Below are 16,649 nucleotides of genomic sequence, written 5' to 3' on the forward strand. Positions count from 1 at the left end.
GCTCCCCGCCGGCCCCCCGGTCGTTACCAGCGGCTGGCTCGGGGTGTCGGGGGCCCGAGCTGCGCAGGGAGTGACTCAGGCGGCCGCGGCGGCGGGAGGACGGGAGGCGGCGCCGCGAGCAGATGGCGCTAAAAAAGACCCGAGAGCCCGCCGCTCGCGCTCATATACAATTAGCGTCAGCACGTAGGGCCGCTCCGCGCCCTCCCCCGGCTCGCGGTCTCCTAGCAACGCGGTCGGGAGGCGGGCCCGAGCTGGGTTGCCTGGCAACAGAGCCGTCCTTCTTTCCAGAAGACCTCCATCCGCAGGTGGCGGGCTCTTCCCCAGCGCCAGGCTTGGGCTCCTCCGTTCCTGCCAGGGTCTGCCCTCCTCTGTTATGCATCCCGCCATCTCTTTTCAACAAGGCTGCCCTGAAAAAAAAAAAATCTACCTCTTAGTTTATGAGGCAGAAACCTAACCCGCGTTCCTCCTCCCTAGCCCACCTCGTTCCGGTTGTCATTGGACCGACCCTTGCAGTATCCTAGGTGTCCCCATCCCTAATCCAGCCTAATTATGGCAACGGCCAGAACTCAGTAACCATTTTTCCTCCCCGCTCAAAAACAACAGTTCTTACGCCGCGCGTGGTGGCGTAATCCAAGCACTCGGGAGGCTGAGGCAGGAGGATCCTTGGGAGTTCAAGACCAGCCTGGGCTACAAAGTGAGCTCAAGGCCAACCTTGTGTCATGGCTACAGTCATCTCTCAGTTGCGTGGATGGCTGTTATGAAATGGACTCTGTGGAGCACATTCCCAAAGTGTTTTGGAACATGGGGCCCTGTCTGCATAGCGGGACCCTGTCTCAAAAAGACAAACAAACAAACAAAAAAAAGTAGTTCTTTTCTCGTGACCGTCTTGGCAGCATCTTCCACACATTTTGCTTAAGTCAGTGATTTCCACACCTTCTATGTGGTATTCTTAACCCTACTGAGGTAGTATTAAAGACCTAAAAATAATCAAGGAAAATTGTAATTTTAAAGTTGTAGTTTTAAGAAAACCGCAATTTCAGGATATAACGTAAGTTGCCCGAGGTTATCTATATCTGTACTTCCTAAGCTTGTTTAAGCGTCCTAGGCTTAGGAGCAGGCATTTCAGAAACTCAAAACTCAGATTATTCCCCTCTCATACTAATTTATTACCTTGACAGAAAAGTTAGATTGGTCAACGTTCTGTTCCCTCAAGACTGAGGCACTGGGCTGGGGATATAGCTCAGCGTCTCAGCACCTGCCTGCCAAGTCCAAGGCCCTGGGTTTGATTCCTAGCACAAAAAACAAATACACAAAAAACAAACAAACAAACAAACAAAGTTTAGTGATAAACTAAGAGGAGGGAGGATTTGTAGGAGGAACATGGAGACTGTACCTGCAAGTACCAAATGGCTACCTTAAAGCATGATAAAGCTTGGCATCTCTGCCTTTCAAGTCTCCATTATTACGCTAAAAAATCTGGGATCAGATCCCTGCTTAGTTCTGCAGGTAGACATTAAGCACTGTTGTGGGATAGATCTAAAATGGCCCCCAAAGCCTCATGTATCTGGAAAGTGACTGGATAACAAGGGTGTGTAGCACACTTGTTTTTTAGGTAGGAGCTGGCCAGAAGAGGCAAGTCACTGTGAATGTGAACTGGAAGGGCCTATCTCCCTTCCTGGCTCCTCCTAAGACTCTCTCAGCTTCCTGGGTGCCATAAGATGAGCAGTTTTCCTCTGCCCAGGACCTTCTTTCATGCCATTCTGCCTTGGAGCTGGTTGACTATGAACTAAAACCTCTACAAACTATGACCCAAAATAAACCTCTCCTCTTTAAAGTTTGGGTGTCAAATATTTTGTCACAACACCAAGAAAAGTAAGACACATTTTGATGCCAGGAGCAGGGTCCCTGCTGTGACTGTACCTAACCATGTGATTCAGAAGTTGTTGGTACACATTAATGGGAGTTTAGAGATGTGACTGAAGAAGGAGCCCTAGGATGTTGTGAGCCAAACTTGCTGGGTGACTCTGATCAGAGCTCAGAAGACCAGAATGCCCACAGAAATGCAGATGGGAAAGACTAGGCTCAGGAAGTTTCAGCTGGGAACAAGGCCTCCATTGGCAGTTGGAGTGCAGACCAAATGTGCTATACTCTGGCAGAAAATTTGTCTACATTTTACTTATGTCTTGAGACCTTGCAGGAGACTGAGATTTGTACAAGGCACCAAGCTAATTAACCTGTTGGAGGAAATTTCAAAGCACCCCAACGTTGGAGCTGTGGCATGAATAGTTTTGAGGGCTTTTAACCAAGTTTATACTAAAAATCAGGAGAAAAGGTCCATTTTAAAGGTTTTCAGATTTGCCAGAAAGAAAGCACCATCAGAGATGGAGCAAAAGAAGCCAAGTGCTTTGCATTGGGAAAATTCTTTGAAGGAATGTGAGGAACTAGCAAGGCCCTACCCTTTCCTGTAAACAGCAAAAGAGAAAGACTGCTTTGAGGTGATAGCCCCAAGGCCCCATGTTCCAAAACACTTGGGGAATGTGCTCCACTGAGTCCATTTCATAATAGCCATCCAGGCAACTGAGAGATGACTGTAGCCATGACACAAGCAAGCTACTGCTTGAGCAGAGCTGGTGGAAGGCCTTAACATCGTTCATGTGGTACTGGTTTTACAGGCATGCAGAATACAAGCATTTTCCAGTCAGGAGGCTTCCACCCAGATTTTAGAAGGCAGCCTGGGAGGCTAGGCAGGGTGCCCCTGACAGGGTAGTGCATGAAGCTGAAAGTGCAGTGGAGACCCAAAGAAATTTGGAGAAACCAGGATACTGGAACGTCTGAGGAAAGCTACAAGGAGTGAGCAAAGTCAGCCCAAGAGAGAAGCCAAGATGGCTACAACCACAAGCAGTACTGCAGGACCACCCAAGTTTGGGGTTCATATTTCACCACACCTTGCCATGGGCACTGAACACAGACCTACAGGATTTAACGTTTGCCCTGTAGGATTGGTATTGCTTTGGTCTTCTTCCTTTCTATCCCCCTGTTCCTCCCTTTTGGAAAGGGAAGGTTTACCCTCTGCCATTGTATGTTGGCAGGGTTTATGTCTTGATTTTTACAGGGGTTCACAGTTAAAAGTTTAAGTCTCAAAGAAGGCTTTGGACTTGGACTTTTCAGCAGTACTGAAAGTTTGAAAATTTTGGCGACTCCTATAGATGAACTAAATGCATTTTGCATGAAGAGATATGCATGAGTCTTTCGGGAGTTATGGGCAGAATGTTATGGTGTGTTATCTGGACGTCCCCAAGAGCCTCCTGCACTCATTGGTGGGGCTGCAGGAAGGCGATGGGGTATGGGTTTACAGCTGACTTACCTGGTTGGAAGAGGCTCCTCTCTCTTCGTGGCTCCACTCTTTACTCTTTCTGCTTCCCTGTCTCTGTACCATGAGCAGCTCTTATCTGCCATGCCCCTCACCGTGCTGTCCTACCTTGAAGCCAGCTCTCTATAAGCTAGAACAGTCAAAGTAAAAGCTCTTGTCTTTAAGTTGAGGGGATAAGGTATTATGTTTCAGCAACAAGAAGGTGACTAAGGCAATCACTTAAGGAAAGCCTTCACTGCAAGGTTTATTATCCCCAACTCTGTCTGCCTATCTCATCTCCTTTTACAACGGAGTGCATCAAGATAAGAGTGACTAATTTTCAGGGTTTGCGAGGGTATTCAACTGGTAGTTTTCAAACCTCCTCTTCTCTACCTATATACACACAGGATAACTGAGAGAGTAGTACTACTGCCTTCTATTGCTTTATTGAAAGGAACAGTCAATGTTTAATTGTTTGATCAATCTTAAATGCCTATATTTGTTTAACTGAGTAACCAGTTTGAAGATAGCAATATGTAACACGATAACTATTGTTAATTTCCTATCACCTTGTCTGAAACTCTGTATTGCTTCTATTGTTTGGGTGTTGTTTTGTTTATGTCTGTTTGTTTGTCAATGTGTTTTCGTTCTTTATCTTTAAAAATAAAAATAAATAAATAAATAAAAATAAAACCTCCTATTCTAGACCCTACTAGAGTGATGCCTAGACAAGTCTACTGGAATCCTCACAGTTAGCACCTATCTCTTCCATTTTTAAATATGCAATTTTTTCCTTGCTGAAATTAGTAGTTTTTCACACTCTACAGATGTCTTAGTATATTCATTCATTTGGTTCTTCATATGTGATTCTTTGGTTTTTCTAGCCTTCTTTTTTCATATACACCCTACTCAATATTGATGTAAAGCCAAGGAAGATTGTAATGACATTGATAACAGTCTTTCAAAAAGAAACCAGTATGCATTAACAAGGTAAACCAGTGTTCAATATCTACATAAGCTTGGCCCTGTCTGATTTCAATGGGAGCCTCAAGTGTGCTGTCTTCTAATCAAAGCTATGCACAATGCAAAGTAATTAGCATATTTAAATAAACTAAATTTTCATCACTTTTCCATAAACTTTATGGTGATAGAACTCCAGCCCACTCCAGGAAGCCTCATCAATTTCAGCCACTTCATGGCCCTAAGGCTAACAATTTCTTGGGGTTTCACCACCCCTATACCTCCATAATTAAAGGTTGATTATTACTAGTTTGTATGCTCCTTCTTACATTTCTCCATCCTTTTTTTCAGTGTATCCTCGTAACTAAACAGTAAAAAAACTGCTAATAATGCATGCTTTATAATGTAGTCTTTTGAACGATAGTCTATAAATTAAAATCGTTGCCATTTTAAGTCCAAAGAAGACCAGTCATTTATATATTCATTCAACAAATATTTATATATTGGGCTCACTTGAGACACTGGAAATACAGCAGTGAACAAGAAAGACAAGCTTCTTGAATTTATTGAACTTATGTTCTAGTGAGGTGGGGCAAATGATGAGTAACAAGATAATTTCCAATGCTGGTAAATAAAACAGCTATTTGAAAAAAATGAGGCAAAGAGCCAATTTGTTTTTGTTTTTGGTAATTCTGAAGACTAAACTCTAGAATCAAGTTGTTGGCAGAGTTGACCAGGGGGCTGCAAATGAAGGATCATCTTCAGGCCTCTCCCTGGCTTGTAGATGGTCACCTCCTCCCTCTACATGTGTGTTAATGTCCAAATTTCCCAGTTTAATAAGGACACCCATCAAATTAGGGCCCACTATAATGACCTCATTTTAATTTTACTATCTCTGAAAAGACCTGATAACCAAATAAAGTCACAGTACAAGATGCTCCAGGTTAGAGATTTAGCATATGAATTTTAGGGTGGCATAAGTCAACCCAAAATACTAGAGTTGAGCAAATAAGTAAATAATTGTAGACAATGGGAGTGAGGTTTCTCATTACCAAAGAAAATGTCATGAATAAACAAATGGAGAAGGCTAGAACGAACACTTGGTTCTGGATAGGATCAGAAATGTCAGTACAAATTCATGTTGTTAGATAGATAAGGAATAAATGGATGACATACAGATACATATATATGATACATATGACACATACATGTGTGTGTTAATAGACATACATCCACTTCCTAGCTTCGTCCACTGACACAACCTAGAAGCAGTCACATGTCAGTAGCAGCAAGCATACCTAACATACTAATCTTAGTTTCTAAATATCACCTGCCAATTTAAAAAAGGAAAAATACAAAATGAGTCCATCAACTTGTGCTGGAAAGGAAGGGACTTGGATAAAATCAACAAAGAGAGATGGAGGCATGTCAACAAGACACAGCAACCAGGCATAGTTGCACACACCTGTTATCCCAGTACTCAGGAGGCTGAGGCAGGAGGATTGCTGCAAGTTCGAGGCCAGTGTGGACTACAAAGTGAGTTCAAAGCCAGCCTGAACTGCATAGTGAGACCCTGTCTCAAAAAGACAAAAAAAAAGGGCACAGCAGCCAAACTAAAACATCTGAAGCAATTTCAGCAACAAAATACTGATACTATTAAGATGTTCATGCAAATAAATATCCATAGTTCTATAATGATATAAAAATTCTGTCCCTTTGCTTGTAGCCTAGACTGAATTGTTCATTTTTAAAGGAAAGAATATTGAAAGGGGAAAATGTTATTAAACTCATTAACATATTAAATACCAAACTATTAAAAATATATTACTAAACTTAGAAAAACTTCACAAATACCCCCTTAACTAAGTAATCAAGACTAACATCATGTGATATAAAGCAGGCTGATATCAAGTACTGTACTGTGACTGGGTAAAAAAAACATTTTACTAATCAAATACAAATATATAGATTAATCACATTATAATGGAATAGTAGAATACAGAAATTAAAAGAATTAATTTATTGACTAGGAGGATTTTTTCACCATGTAAGGAGAAGTTGCAACATAAATTCAAAAAAAATAGAATGTGGCTCTGTACCTTTTGCCAATATTAGTCATTTGATCAAGTCTGCAATATTCTAACTCTGAAAAATCAAATTGTGATTCTTACAATTTGAAAGGTTAGTTCTTAAAGCTGGAAGAAGCAAACAGCAGTGTCTTAGTTACTTTTCTCTCATTTCTGAGACAAAATACCTGACGCCCACAATTAAGGAAGGACAGGTTTATTCAGCTCACAGTTTGTGGAGGTTTCAGTCCATAATCAGCTGGCTCCAAGGCAGGGTGGCAGGATGGGGGACAACAGTTCACAGCAGCAGAAAACAGAAAAGGCAACAAGAGCAAAAGGGTGGGGAGAAGCAAGCCTCTTTTCCTCCCTTATGCGTGGGGCTATCCACTGGCTCAGTGTTGGTGCCCTCCTCTTCCACAAGCTCAGGATGTTTACAAAGTAAGGACTCCGGCCCCCTGTTGAGTTAAACTTCTAAACTACTCAAGTTGGCACAATGAATCAACCATTACAAACAATAAAATTAGGTTTGTGCTAGTTATAATGCTGAGTGAATTTGAAAATTTAGAGGAAACTAGAGATAAAATGTATAAATAAAGCCAAGTTACTAACAACAATAACAATTCCTTTTTTGTCAGTAGTACTGGAGATTGAATCCAAGAGCTTCCCACTGAACTATCCCCAGCTCCTTTCATTTTTTGTTTTGAGACAGGGCCTTGCTAAGTTGTCCAGGCTGAGTTTGAACTTCCAGTCCTCCTGCCCCAGCCTTCCTGAGTTCTGCAGTTATAATCCTACACCATCATGCCTGGCTACTAACATTTACTAAATGTCTCTTCTATGATAGATATGGTTCTGAAGAGTTTTATAAATACTAACTCATTTAATCTTAATGACAATCCTATGGTACACACTATATTGTAGAGGAAGAAACTATAGTTCAAATCCATCCAGAATCAGTCCTCAGGCCGCACAGCCCAGCAGTGGTAGAACCAGACTTTCTACAGGCAGCCTACTGTTCAATTCTGAGTCTATAATCTTGTCTTCTCCAGTTACATGAATATGGAGTAGTCCTAGAGTCTAAGGAATTCATTTCGAGAGAGACAGGTGTGTAAACAAGCCGTTATAACTCAACTTAAAGGCTTAACATGAAAAGGCATCTGAGGAGATTTCACGGAGTGACACTGTACAAACAAGGCTTGAGTGGGAAGAAGCATATGTTTTCTGACTGTAGAACAGGCATCCCTACCACGAGAACAGCCATAGGGCAGAAGCTGGGTTTAATTGTTCAAAGTGAGAGTTCAGAACTGCTCAAATGATAATGTCCACCTTTGCCTGGCCGTGGATTTCACTACAGAAAAAGTCAAGCAGAGCCATCAGGAAATACTGTAGATCCGGGTACTGCATACTTGTCAGTTTAGTTTGGGCCTGTTCATTCTCACTACTTTCAAGTGTCAAAATGTAAAACTGTTAAAAGTATCATTTCTTAGTAATGGACAAACACTTTTATATAGTCTCATACAATTAGGACTCAGGTTATAACCTGCGTTCACGGGTCATGAACCAGGTTAAATCTATTTTCTGATATCTTATGAACAACGTTTTTAGAAACAATTTTGGAAAATATGTTATAAAAATTCAGAAGACAGTAACTAAAACAGTAGTGGCTAAGGCCACAAACCCTCTAGACTAGTGTGTGTTGGGCTAAGTTGTGTATATATTTCAGCTGTCCCAACAACCCTGCCAAGGCCATCAACATCGCTACTGTGTGATGCGATAACTACAGTACAGAGAGGCTAAGTAACTTACACAGAGCTGTGATCTAGTAATTGATAGGCTCAGGATTCATTAAAATCCAGTGGTCCCAGTCTGAATAGAAAAGAGTGATGGTATTTGATTTTTAATTCATTTTTTACTTCAGCACACGGTCTAGTGTGGCCTAGATTAGTAATCGCAAACTCAAGCATCTATACAGGCCAGGCCAGAAGCATACTGTGAAGTCAACCAGGTGTACAGGACATAGGAGAGTGTCATGGTTTGTGTCTGTGTGTCCCCCCAAAGCCTCATGAGGTCATGCGGCAGGCTTTTAGAGTTTGATTGATTATGGGTGTGAGAGCTGCACCCGCCCTGGGGTGGATAGTTTGCATATGTAAGGGAGAGGAAGAGGCTGCTTGAGGCCATTCCTGGCTTTTGTGCTTGTTGCTTTGCTGTGTTCTGCCGCCATGAGCTGTAGCCCTCTGCCATGTGCCACTCTGCCTTGTAACCTGCCAAGTATGGACTGACACCTCCACAAACTGTAAACGAAATAAACCCCTCCTTCCTCAATTTTGGGCGTCAGGTATTTTGTCCCAGCAACGAGAGAAAAGTAACCAAGACAGGGAGTAGCAGGTATTCTGAATAACAGGAGATCACAGGCCTCTTTAAAGAAGGCTTGTATCCGAAGCTACTCTTCAGATCCAATCAGTTATGATCACAGGATTAGTATTCTCAAATTGTCCAATTTTTTAAAAGATCTGGAAAAACCAGATCTTTACGTGAAACCTTTCAGTTTGGTAGAAAGAGTACATAAAATGAGGTCAATTCTCATTTCATTTATAGCAGCTGTGGAGCCTCTAACAGAAGAAAGAATATGTGATTCAGGAAAATAATTTAAGCGGCAAGTAGAGATATAGGTATGTTTTGCATGCACACACCAAGGAAGGTCAGTGAGGCTGCCCACAGCAAAAGAAAATAAAGAGGACAGAGAGTCCAGCATTTAAAGACAGCACAGGAAGAGCCTGGAAGACACACCAGGAGGAGGGACTGTGGAAGAAATTGGTACCTACATCACCAAAGGAAGACGGGAATCAGTGTCTGGTTTGTCAGTAACGAGAGCTATTACAAGTTGAAAGAGTAATTTTTATGACTTTCTTGTGTCAGAGGACGATCCTAGCACTTTCCTACTGCTTATCCCTTTGATGACTTCAATTTAAAAGGAAGAATTGCAGCTGGGCATATAGCTCAGTGGCACAGCGCCTGCCTGGCAAATGCAAGGTCCGGAGTTTGATTCCCCATACCAAAAAAAAGAAAAAAGAAAAATGTTGCAGTTCCATTGTTCTAATGCTAGTGACATGACGTTTGCATAATAATTATTACTGCTTTTATTCAGGTGTTCTTTTTTTTTCTTTTGTATTAGATTTGCTCTTGGTGAATTTTGAAACCTCTAAAATAACAAAATTTCATCAAAATCATCAATAACAAAAACTGATTTTTCTTAGAAAACTAATAGCCACATAGATTTAGATTTAGAGTTAGAAAAATTCTCCACATTCATGCGTGAAAAATTTGGTTAACACAGCAAAAATTAGGACTTAGCTCAGAAACAGTCCTACGGTGAATTTGGGACACTTCTATGGGCAGGAAAAGGAGAAGCAACAACAGCCAAAACATATCTAAGTGGGTTCCAGGGAGCCAGTAAGTAAAACCGGTTTTCCCTTCCTGATTTTGGAACCAACAGAGAGAGGTTGAGGAGGCAGCCAAGGGGCAGGCAAAATATCACCTTTCTCACAGATGAGGCAGTTTAGAAAATATGGGTTTTTTTAATATGCTATGGGCTGGGTTTCCCAGCACTTCCCCTTTCACTAGCACAAGCCCCTACACGGGCTCAAGCCCTTTACCGTGCCACAGGAAGGCAGAATGCAGGCCTTTTTTTGAAGAGAGATGCCAAGAAGAGATTGTGCTTTACCCGCCCAGTTCTTTCCCCACTCGCCCTAATCAGATGCCTCACTCTTTCTGCCCTGGGGATAACCAACGGGGAAGGTAAGAGTAAAGGCAGGTTTTAGTGGTGGGAAATGGAGAAGCCTCTGTTCTACTCCCTACCTTTTACCTCCTGTCCCTCCAGCTCAGCATACATCCTTACTGTCACGCTTCCTGTTACCCCCACTTCTACCTCAAACCACCCATGCAGTGCTAAAGCTGGACCCCAACACCACCTGCTGATCTTACACCAGTGACTTTCATGTTTGTTAATCAGGAAGGCTGTGCCCTAGAGGCCTGTGATTAAATGAGATACTCCCATTTAAATTTATCCGGAAGTTAGTGCCCAGGCCAGAAGGAAATAGCCAAAAAAGGGTACTGAGATGGAGGAGCCTTAGGACATGGCTGTGACAACGTTATCGTCCCCCGTTGCTTAGTCATGATCCATTCACTAAATTCTTAAATTCTTGTGCAAAACTAGTAACTCCTGTCTTTCTACCACCTAGAGGATCAAATGAGATATCTTACTTTGTAGCCCAAGCTGGTCTCTAACTCACAAAGATCCTCCTGCCTCAGCCTCCTGAGTGCTGGGATTACAGGTGTGCGCCATCACACCCCACTAATTATATGCTATTAACCCAATAATATTTGGGGAGGATTACATAAAGGGCTGATTGCACAGTATACTCAGTGATAGTTTTCTTTTTCTTTTTCCAGTCTAAGGACCAACCCTATCTGCAGAATATTTTACTGACCCATTAAAAAGTTAGATTTTTGATTGGTTTGATAATTTTTATAATTGGTGCTTGTTTGTTTGGAACAGGGTCTTGCTATGTAATCGAGGCAGGCCTTGAACTTCTGGCAGTCCTCCTGCCTCAGCCTCCCAAGTGCTAGGATTCCAAGTGTGCACCACCATGCCTGGCTGGTTTGATCTCTTTTTAAATGCTGAATTGATCATCTAGTTAAACAAAAGTGATTATTCGATATTCTTTATGATAATGTGATTTACAACAAGAAATATATATAATATTTCAGTTTTCTTTCCCACTTCCTAGCACAGAACTCCTAACACTCTTGGAGTTTCCTGAGCAACTGGGATGCTGGGAGAATCTTTTGATCTAATATTTTTGTCTTTGATCCCGACAGAGTTCCTGGATTATAGTAAATTTCCTGGTCTTTTCTTCTAATGAGGCTACTCTTCGTGGGTTCCTAGATGGGAACTGCTTACCAGGAAGACCAAAGCATGGGTAGAGTTTTGAACTTTTAGCTTCACTACCTCCCATCCTCTGGGAAAGGAAGAGGGGTTGGAAGTAAATTAGTAATCAATCACGCCTACATGGTGAAGCCCCCCAAAAAGAAAATCCCTGAACTGCTGGGTGAGGAAAGCCTTCAGGTTGCTGAACTTACGGAAGGGCCTGCACAATGCTGACTGGCCAGGGAAGCTCCATCTGCCAGTCTTACCCCAGCCATCTCCTCATCTCGCAGTTCATTTCTGTTCCTTATCCTATACTTTATCATATCCTTTGTGTATCCAGCACACCCGTACATGTATGCAAATGTTTCCCTGAGTTCTGCGTACCATCTAGAAAATTAGGATCTGAAGAGAGAGTCAGGGAAACCTGAATTCTAGCTGATTGTCTGGAAGTAGAGGTAATGACCCACTACTTGTGATTGGCATCTGTAGTTGGGGCAGCCTTGTAGGACTGAGAACTGGCTTATGGGATCTGGCTCTAAACTCAGGCAGGCAGTGTCAGAACAAAATTGAATTGTAAAATATCCAATTTGGGTCTACTGGGGACTTTCTCCATATATAGAGGAAAACCCACACACCTGGGGTCAGAAGTGTTGTTTTTTTTTTTTTTTGTTTTGTTTTGTTTTTGAGTTTTTTTTCTCTGGTACCAGGAACCGAACTCATGACCTAGTGCTTTCGAGGCAGGCACTGTGCCACTGAGCTAAAGCCCCAGCCCCAGAAGTGTTGTATTGAGTGTAAGAAAAGGAAGAACTGCTCTGTACCTCTTACATCCCTCAAAGTTATCTCACATGCCTACATTGTAAAGTTAGTTTTTATTAGAATAATTTACCTAAACGTAGCAAAATGCTTGCTTTTACCCACAGAACAGACATGTGTTCTCTAGCATCAGAACATAAATATATGACCATCATTAATTCAGTTATCTACATTCCAAAATTTTGTTAAGTAATTGTTGGGTTTAGAGGTTGAATTTTGTAGTGCTGGAGATACACTTGTATAATCCAGTGGAGGATAGGTCCCAAATCAATGTCAAAAAAGGAAGAAGATACTGTAAAAAGGAAAATAGCCTTTGGCAAGGCCTATTGTTTACCCACTAAGACTCATCCTCTCTTTCCTGGGTTTATGGTTGTCTTCCAAGACTGTGTTCCTTCTGCTCAGAGATGAATATGCTTTTGCCAAGAACAGTATGAGCAGAAATACACACACCTTAATCCCAGCATTCAGGGGGCTGAGCAGGAGGATCACTGAGAGTTCGAGGCCAACCTGGACTAACATAGTGAATTCAAGGCTATCCTGAATGACACACTAAGTCTGTCTCAATGAAAAGAAATAGACGGGCGTGGCGGCACACACTTGTAATCCCAGCACTTGGGAGGCTGAGGCAGAAGGATCGTTGTGAGTTCGAGGCCAACCGGGGCTACAAAGTGAGCTCAGATCCAGTCTGAACTGCATAGCGAGACCCTGTCTCGGGAAAAAAAAAAAGAAGAAAAAAGAAAAAGAATAATGTGTGCTGTTTGTAGGCTTGGGTTTTGAAACAGTCCAAATGCTTTTCCCATGTTCTCTCTGCTTTTCTGGCTGCATTGTATAGCCTGGCTGTATTGTATAGTCTTCAACAATGCAGAAGAGGACATGCCCCAGGGGGTGATGAATGGCATAATAGGATGGTTTCTAAATAACCACACAGAGAGCAAAGCTGTCCGGCTGACCTAAGCCACCTTCTTTATAAAGGGTTCATGACCGAGAAATAAACTCTATATTGTTTAAACTGCTCTGGTGTTGAGTCGCTGTTGCAGCAGTCTGAGCTCGTCCAAACCAGTGCAGCCCTAATCTAGGAACTCACGTGGGCCCTCCCAGGCTTCCAGATGATTCTCCAGGAGGCCAAGAATGTGACCCCAAGGATGTGGCTCCCTGAGGAGACTGATTCTTGGCAAACCTAAGCAGGTGAATCTGGAGAACGGGTGCTAAAAAGATGATGGAATTTATACTGCCCTGTAATCTTCCGTAAAGCCTCGATTCCAAAGTGAATAAAATAGACTTAACAAGTTATGGTGTATTTAATTAAACATATTTCTCTGCCTCTATAAGTGTCTTATGTGGTAGAGTCTTTATGAATTATGTTCCTTTCATGTTTGTGTGTGCTGGGGAAGTGGGAATGACAGTAATTCAGACAGTCCCTGACTTACGATGATTTGATTTACAATTTTTCAACTTTACCATGGTGTGAAAGCAATATGCTTTCAGTAGAAACCAGACTTCACATTTTAAATGTTTATCTTTTTTCTCCGGGCTGGCGACACACAATACAGTACTTGGTCACCATGCTGTGCAGTAGTAGCTAGCCTCTCTCCCAGCCTCTAGCGAAGCAGTGATACTCTACAATGTGCCCTCCCAACAATGCTAGCAGGCAAGTTTCCAGGTCCACCAATAGCACCTCCTCCAAGGCGTTCCCTAAGGCACTAATGATCAGCAAAGACCTGAGTCCAGAAACAGTCCATGGCCTGCACCTAGCCAGAAGTTCGGGTAAAACAGAGCCCTGTCCCTGTCTAGCCAGAAGAACATGGACCTTGCAAAATCAGGCATCAGGATGCTTGTGCCTAAGAGCCCCATTAAGAGCGGGACCAAAGTGGACGGCTTTCTGTGAGAGAGCCCTGAGAACTAGACAGGATCCTGAGAACACAGTGATACCAGATGTGGTAGCAGAGAAGCACATGGGAGCTTTATAGGGCCCTGGTGCAGAGGGAACCAAGCCGGGGAGCAGGTCCTGAATTCACTCACTGGCATCTCATGTGCCAGAGCCTGTGACCGCAGCTGCAATGGCAAACAGAAACACTGAAATGACACCTAGGATTGGAGGCAGATTTATTTAATGTCCGGTGAACATTGACAGGGAATCAATTGTCCCTCAAAACGGCAGGCCTTGAAGGACCAGGAGAGGAGGTTTTTATGGGGTTCCAAAAGGGAAGTACAGAGGTAGAGTACTTGGCTGTCTTTGACTGGTTTTTACAATATGCATCACAATATGCATCAATAATGATCAGCCATTTCTAGGAGACAATAGTAACAGAAGCTATTACCTGGGCAACTAACAGCCTGGCTGGGGGGCCCTTTTCTGCTGCTACACAGCCTTGGCCATGGGCTTGTTTGTGAGCAGAAAAGGCCCATCTCCATCCATGGATGCACTAACAGCCAAAGGAACAACAAACTCTGTCACAAAAGACTTAGCAGCAGCAGCAAGGAAATGTATTGATGATGGAAAGAAAAACAGCTTTTGACAAGGAGCTGTGTTTTAGTGTGAGAGAAATAGCATCTCCAGGTACAGAAATGTCATCAGGAAGCAGGATGAGTTCACCTGCATCTTGGTATCCACAAAGTCATCAGAAAATAACTCAGTAAATCCAGAAGTAATGAGAGAGCTCCAGAGGGCTCTAGATCTGACTGCTGCTGCTGCTGCTGCTGATAATAAGCTGGTGCTGCTCAGAGCACTTGGCAGTGTCTTCTGCTGCAGTTCCAACTTTATTTTATACGGCATTCAGATGACCAAAAAGAGAACACACGGAAATGGCCAAGGCTATCAGAAACTTTGTGACTAATATATTGGGTTTAAGAAGACTGTTATTTTATCCCATCATGCAAGATGGTGGGTTAAAAGGCTGAGAAGCCAGGTACTACAAAGCCAAGCAGGCTGATCCCACTGGCATGATTAGAAAAAGTAATGTGAAGGCTAAAAGGTACAAAAAGGGGCAGCCCCTCTGCAGTCGAACCCTGTCCTGCTGGGAGGAATTGATAGATACCTCCAATATGCTATGTAGTCCAGAAAGGCAAGAACTCAGCTGCTAAATCCAAGGTTGAGAATAAAAAGGAGAAGGTTCTTGTTACTGTCACAAAATTAGTTGGTGAGGCCGGGGATATAGCTCAGTGGCATAAGTGCTTGCCTGGCAAGCCTGAGGTCATGAGTTCGATTCCTAGTACAAAAAAACCCCAAAAAACAAAAAACCAGTTGGGGATGACAAGAATGATGGCATCCTGGTGGTTAAGCTTTGCAAATTGCAAAATGCTTAGGTACCACCCTGCTGAAGCTGTGTCCCGAAAGCTGTTGATCCACAGCAAAAAACCCTTCAGTCTGCACATGAGGAAACTTCAGGCTAACATCCCTCCCAGGACTGGCTTGGTCATCCTCACTGGGCGCCACAGAGGCAAGACAGTGGTTCTCTCGAAGTGGCTGCCCAGTGCCTTGCTACTTATTGGGCCTCTAAACCTTAAACTCATCCTCCACATAGAACACACCAGAAATTTGTCATTGCCACCCCCACAAAACTTGATGTCAATAGGCCTGGGGCTATAGCTCAGCGGCGTGGCGCCTGCCTGGCAAATGAGAAGTCCTGACTTCAATTCCTGGCTCCAAAAAAAAAAAAAAAAAAAAAATCGATGTCAGCAACATGAAAATCCCCAAACGCCTCACTGATGCTTACTTCAGGAAGAAGGCCCTGTGGAAGCCCAGGCACGGGGAGGTGGAGATCTTTGACACCGAGAAAGATAGACACCAGATTTCAGAGCAGCACAAGGTTGAACAGAAAGTGGTGGACACACAGATTTTACCAAAAATCAAAACTGTTCCTCAGCTCTGGGGCAGCATGTGAACTGTTTTCACTCTGACAAATGCAATTAACCCTCACAAATTAGTGTTCTAAATGTCTAAGAATGAATTAAATAATGGATACATTAAAAAAAAAAAAAAAAACAAAGAAAGAAGAAGACTATTGTTGTAGCAGGAAATGGCCCAACCATTGGACTAGGATGCCTCTTTCTGATGGTGTTTGGGCTAATGAAAAAGGTGATATACTTTCAGACAGAGTCTCGAAGGCTGTTCTTCCTCAAAGTTTCCCAAGATCACGGGAAGAACATCTGCAAATGAGAGTTGCTCAGTGGGTAGAAACTAACCATGCAAGCTGTATGCAGCAAGGACCTGATTTCCGAAGTGTTTTGAGGGGGGAAGGGGGCTGCCCCCAGGTTCACATGAAGGTGAAATCATGGTTCACATGAAGGAACTCACCTCAGGTAATCCAGTTGTGCTAGCAGAGGCCCAGGCACTCACACACTGTAACAGGAACCTGGAGCTGGGGCAGGCCAACGAGAGGGAGGGTGAGGTGCTCACGAAGGTCGGGGCTGGACCCAGTGCCTTGACTCCGTGTTAAAGTACTTGCAAAGGAAAACAGATGAGTTTTGCCTGGCAGCCCACGTGTGGATGACGCTAGAACCGGGATGAGTGGGACATCGGGGCCTCCAGCTGCCACCG

At 43.1% G+C, this 16,649-nt stretch overlaps 1 protein-coding gene and 2 pseudogenes across 5 annotated transcripts in view; 2 read left to right on the forward strand and 1 right to left on the reverse strand.

Annotated features, from left to right (window-relative positions):
- The window catches only part of Nap1l1 (nucleosome assembly protein 1-like 1), a 32,486-nt gene extending 32,296 nt beyond the window's left edge, over window positions 1-190 (reverse strand). For 4 of the 5 annotated variants that reach the window (XM_013517725.1, XM_005374340.2, XM_013517718.1 and 1 more), the window contains exon 1: window positions 28-190. The gene's annotated coding sequence lies outside the window, so the exon portion shown is untranslated. The remainder of the gene's footprint in view (window positions 1-27) is intronic. The other variant, XM_005374339.2, reaches the window with a different exon arrangement.
- A 13,544-nt stretch (window positions 191-13,734) lies between these two features.
- On the forward strand, window positions 13,735-14,628 carry LOC102021516 (annotated as a pseudogene).
- Window positions 14,629-14,760: 132 nt separating this feature from the next.
- LOC102011619 lies at window positions 14,761-16,044 on the forward strand (annotated as a pseudogene).
- Window positions 16,045-16,649: the final 605 nt, after the last annotated feature.

The sequence above is a fragment of the Chinchilla lanigera genome, unplaced genomic scaffold (assembly GCF_000276665.1).
Source record: "Chinchilla lanigera isolate Chin_1 unplaced genomic scaffold, ChiLan1.0 scaffold00004, whole genome shotgun sequence".
Classification (NCBI taxonomy): Eukaryota; Metazoa; Chordata; class Mammalia; order Rodentia; family Chinchillidae; genus Chinchilla; species Chinchilla lanigera.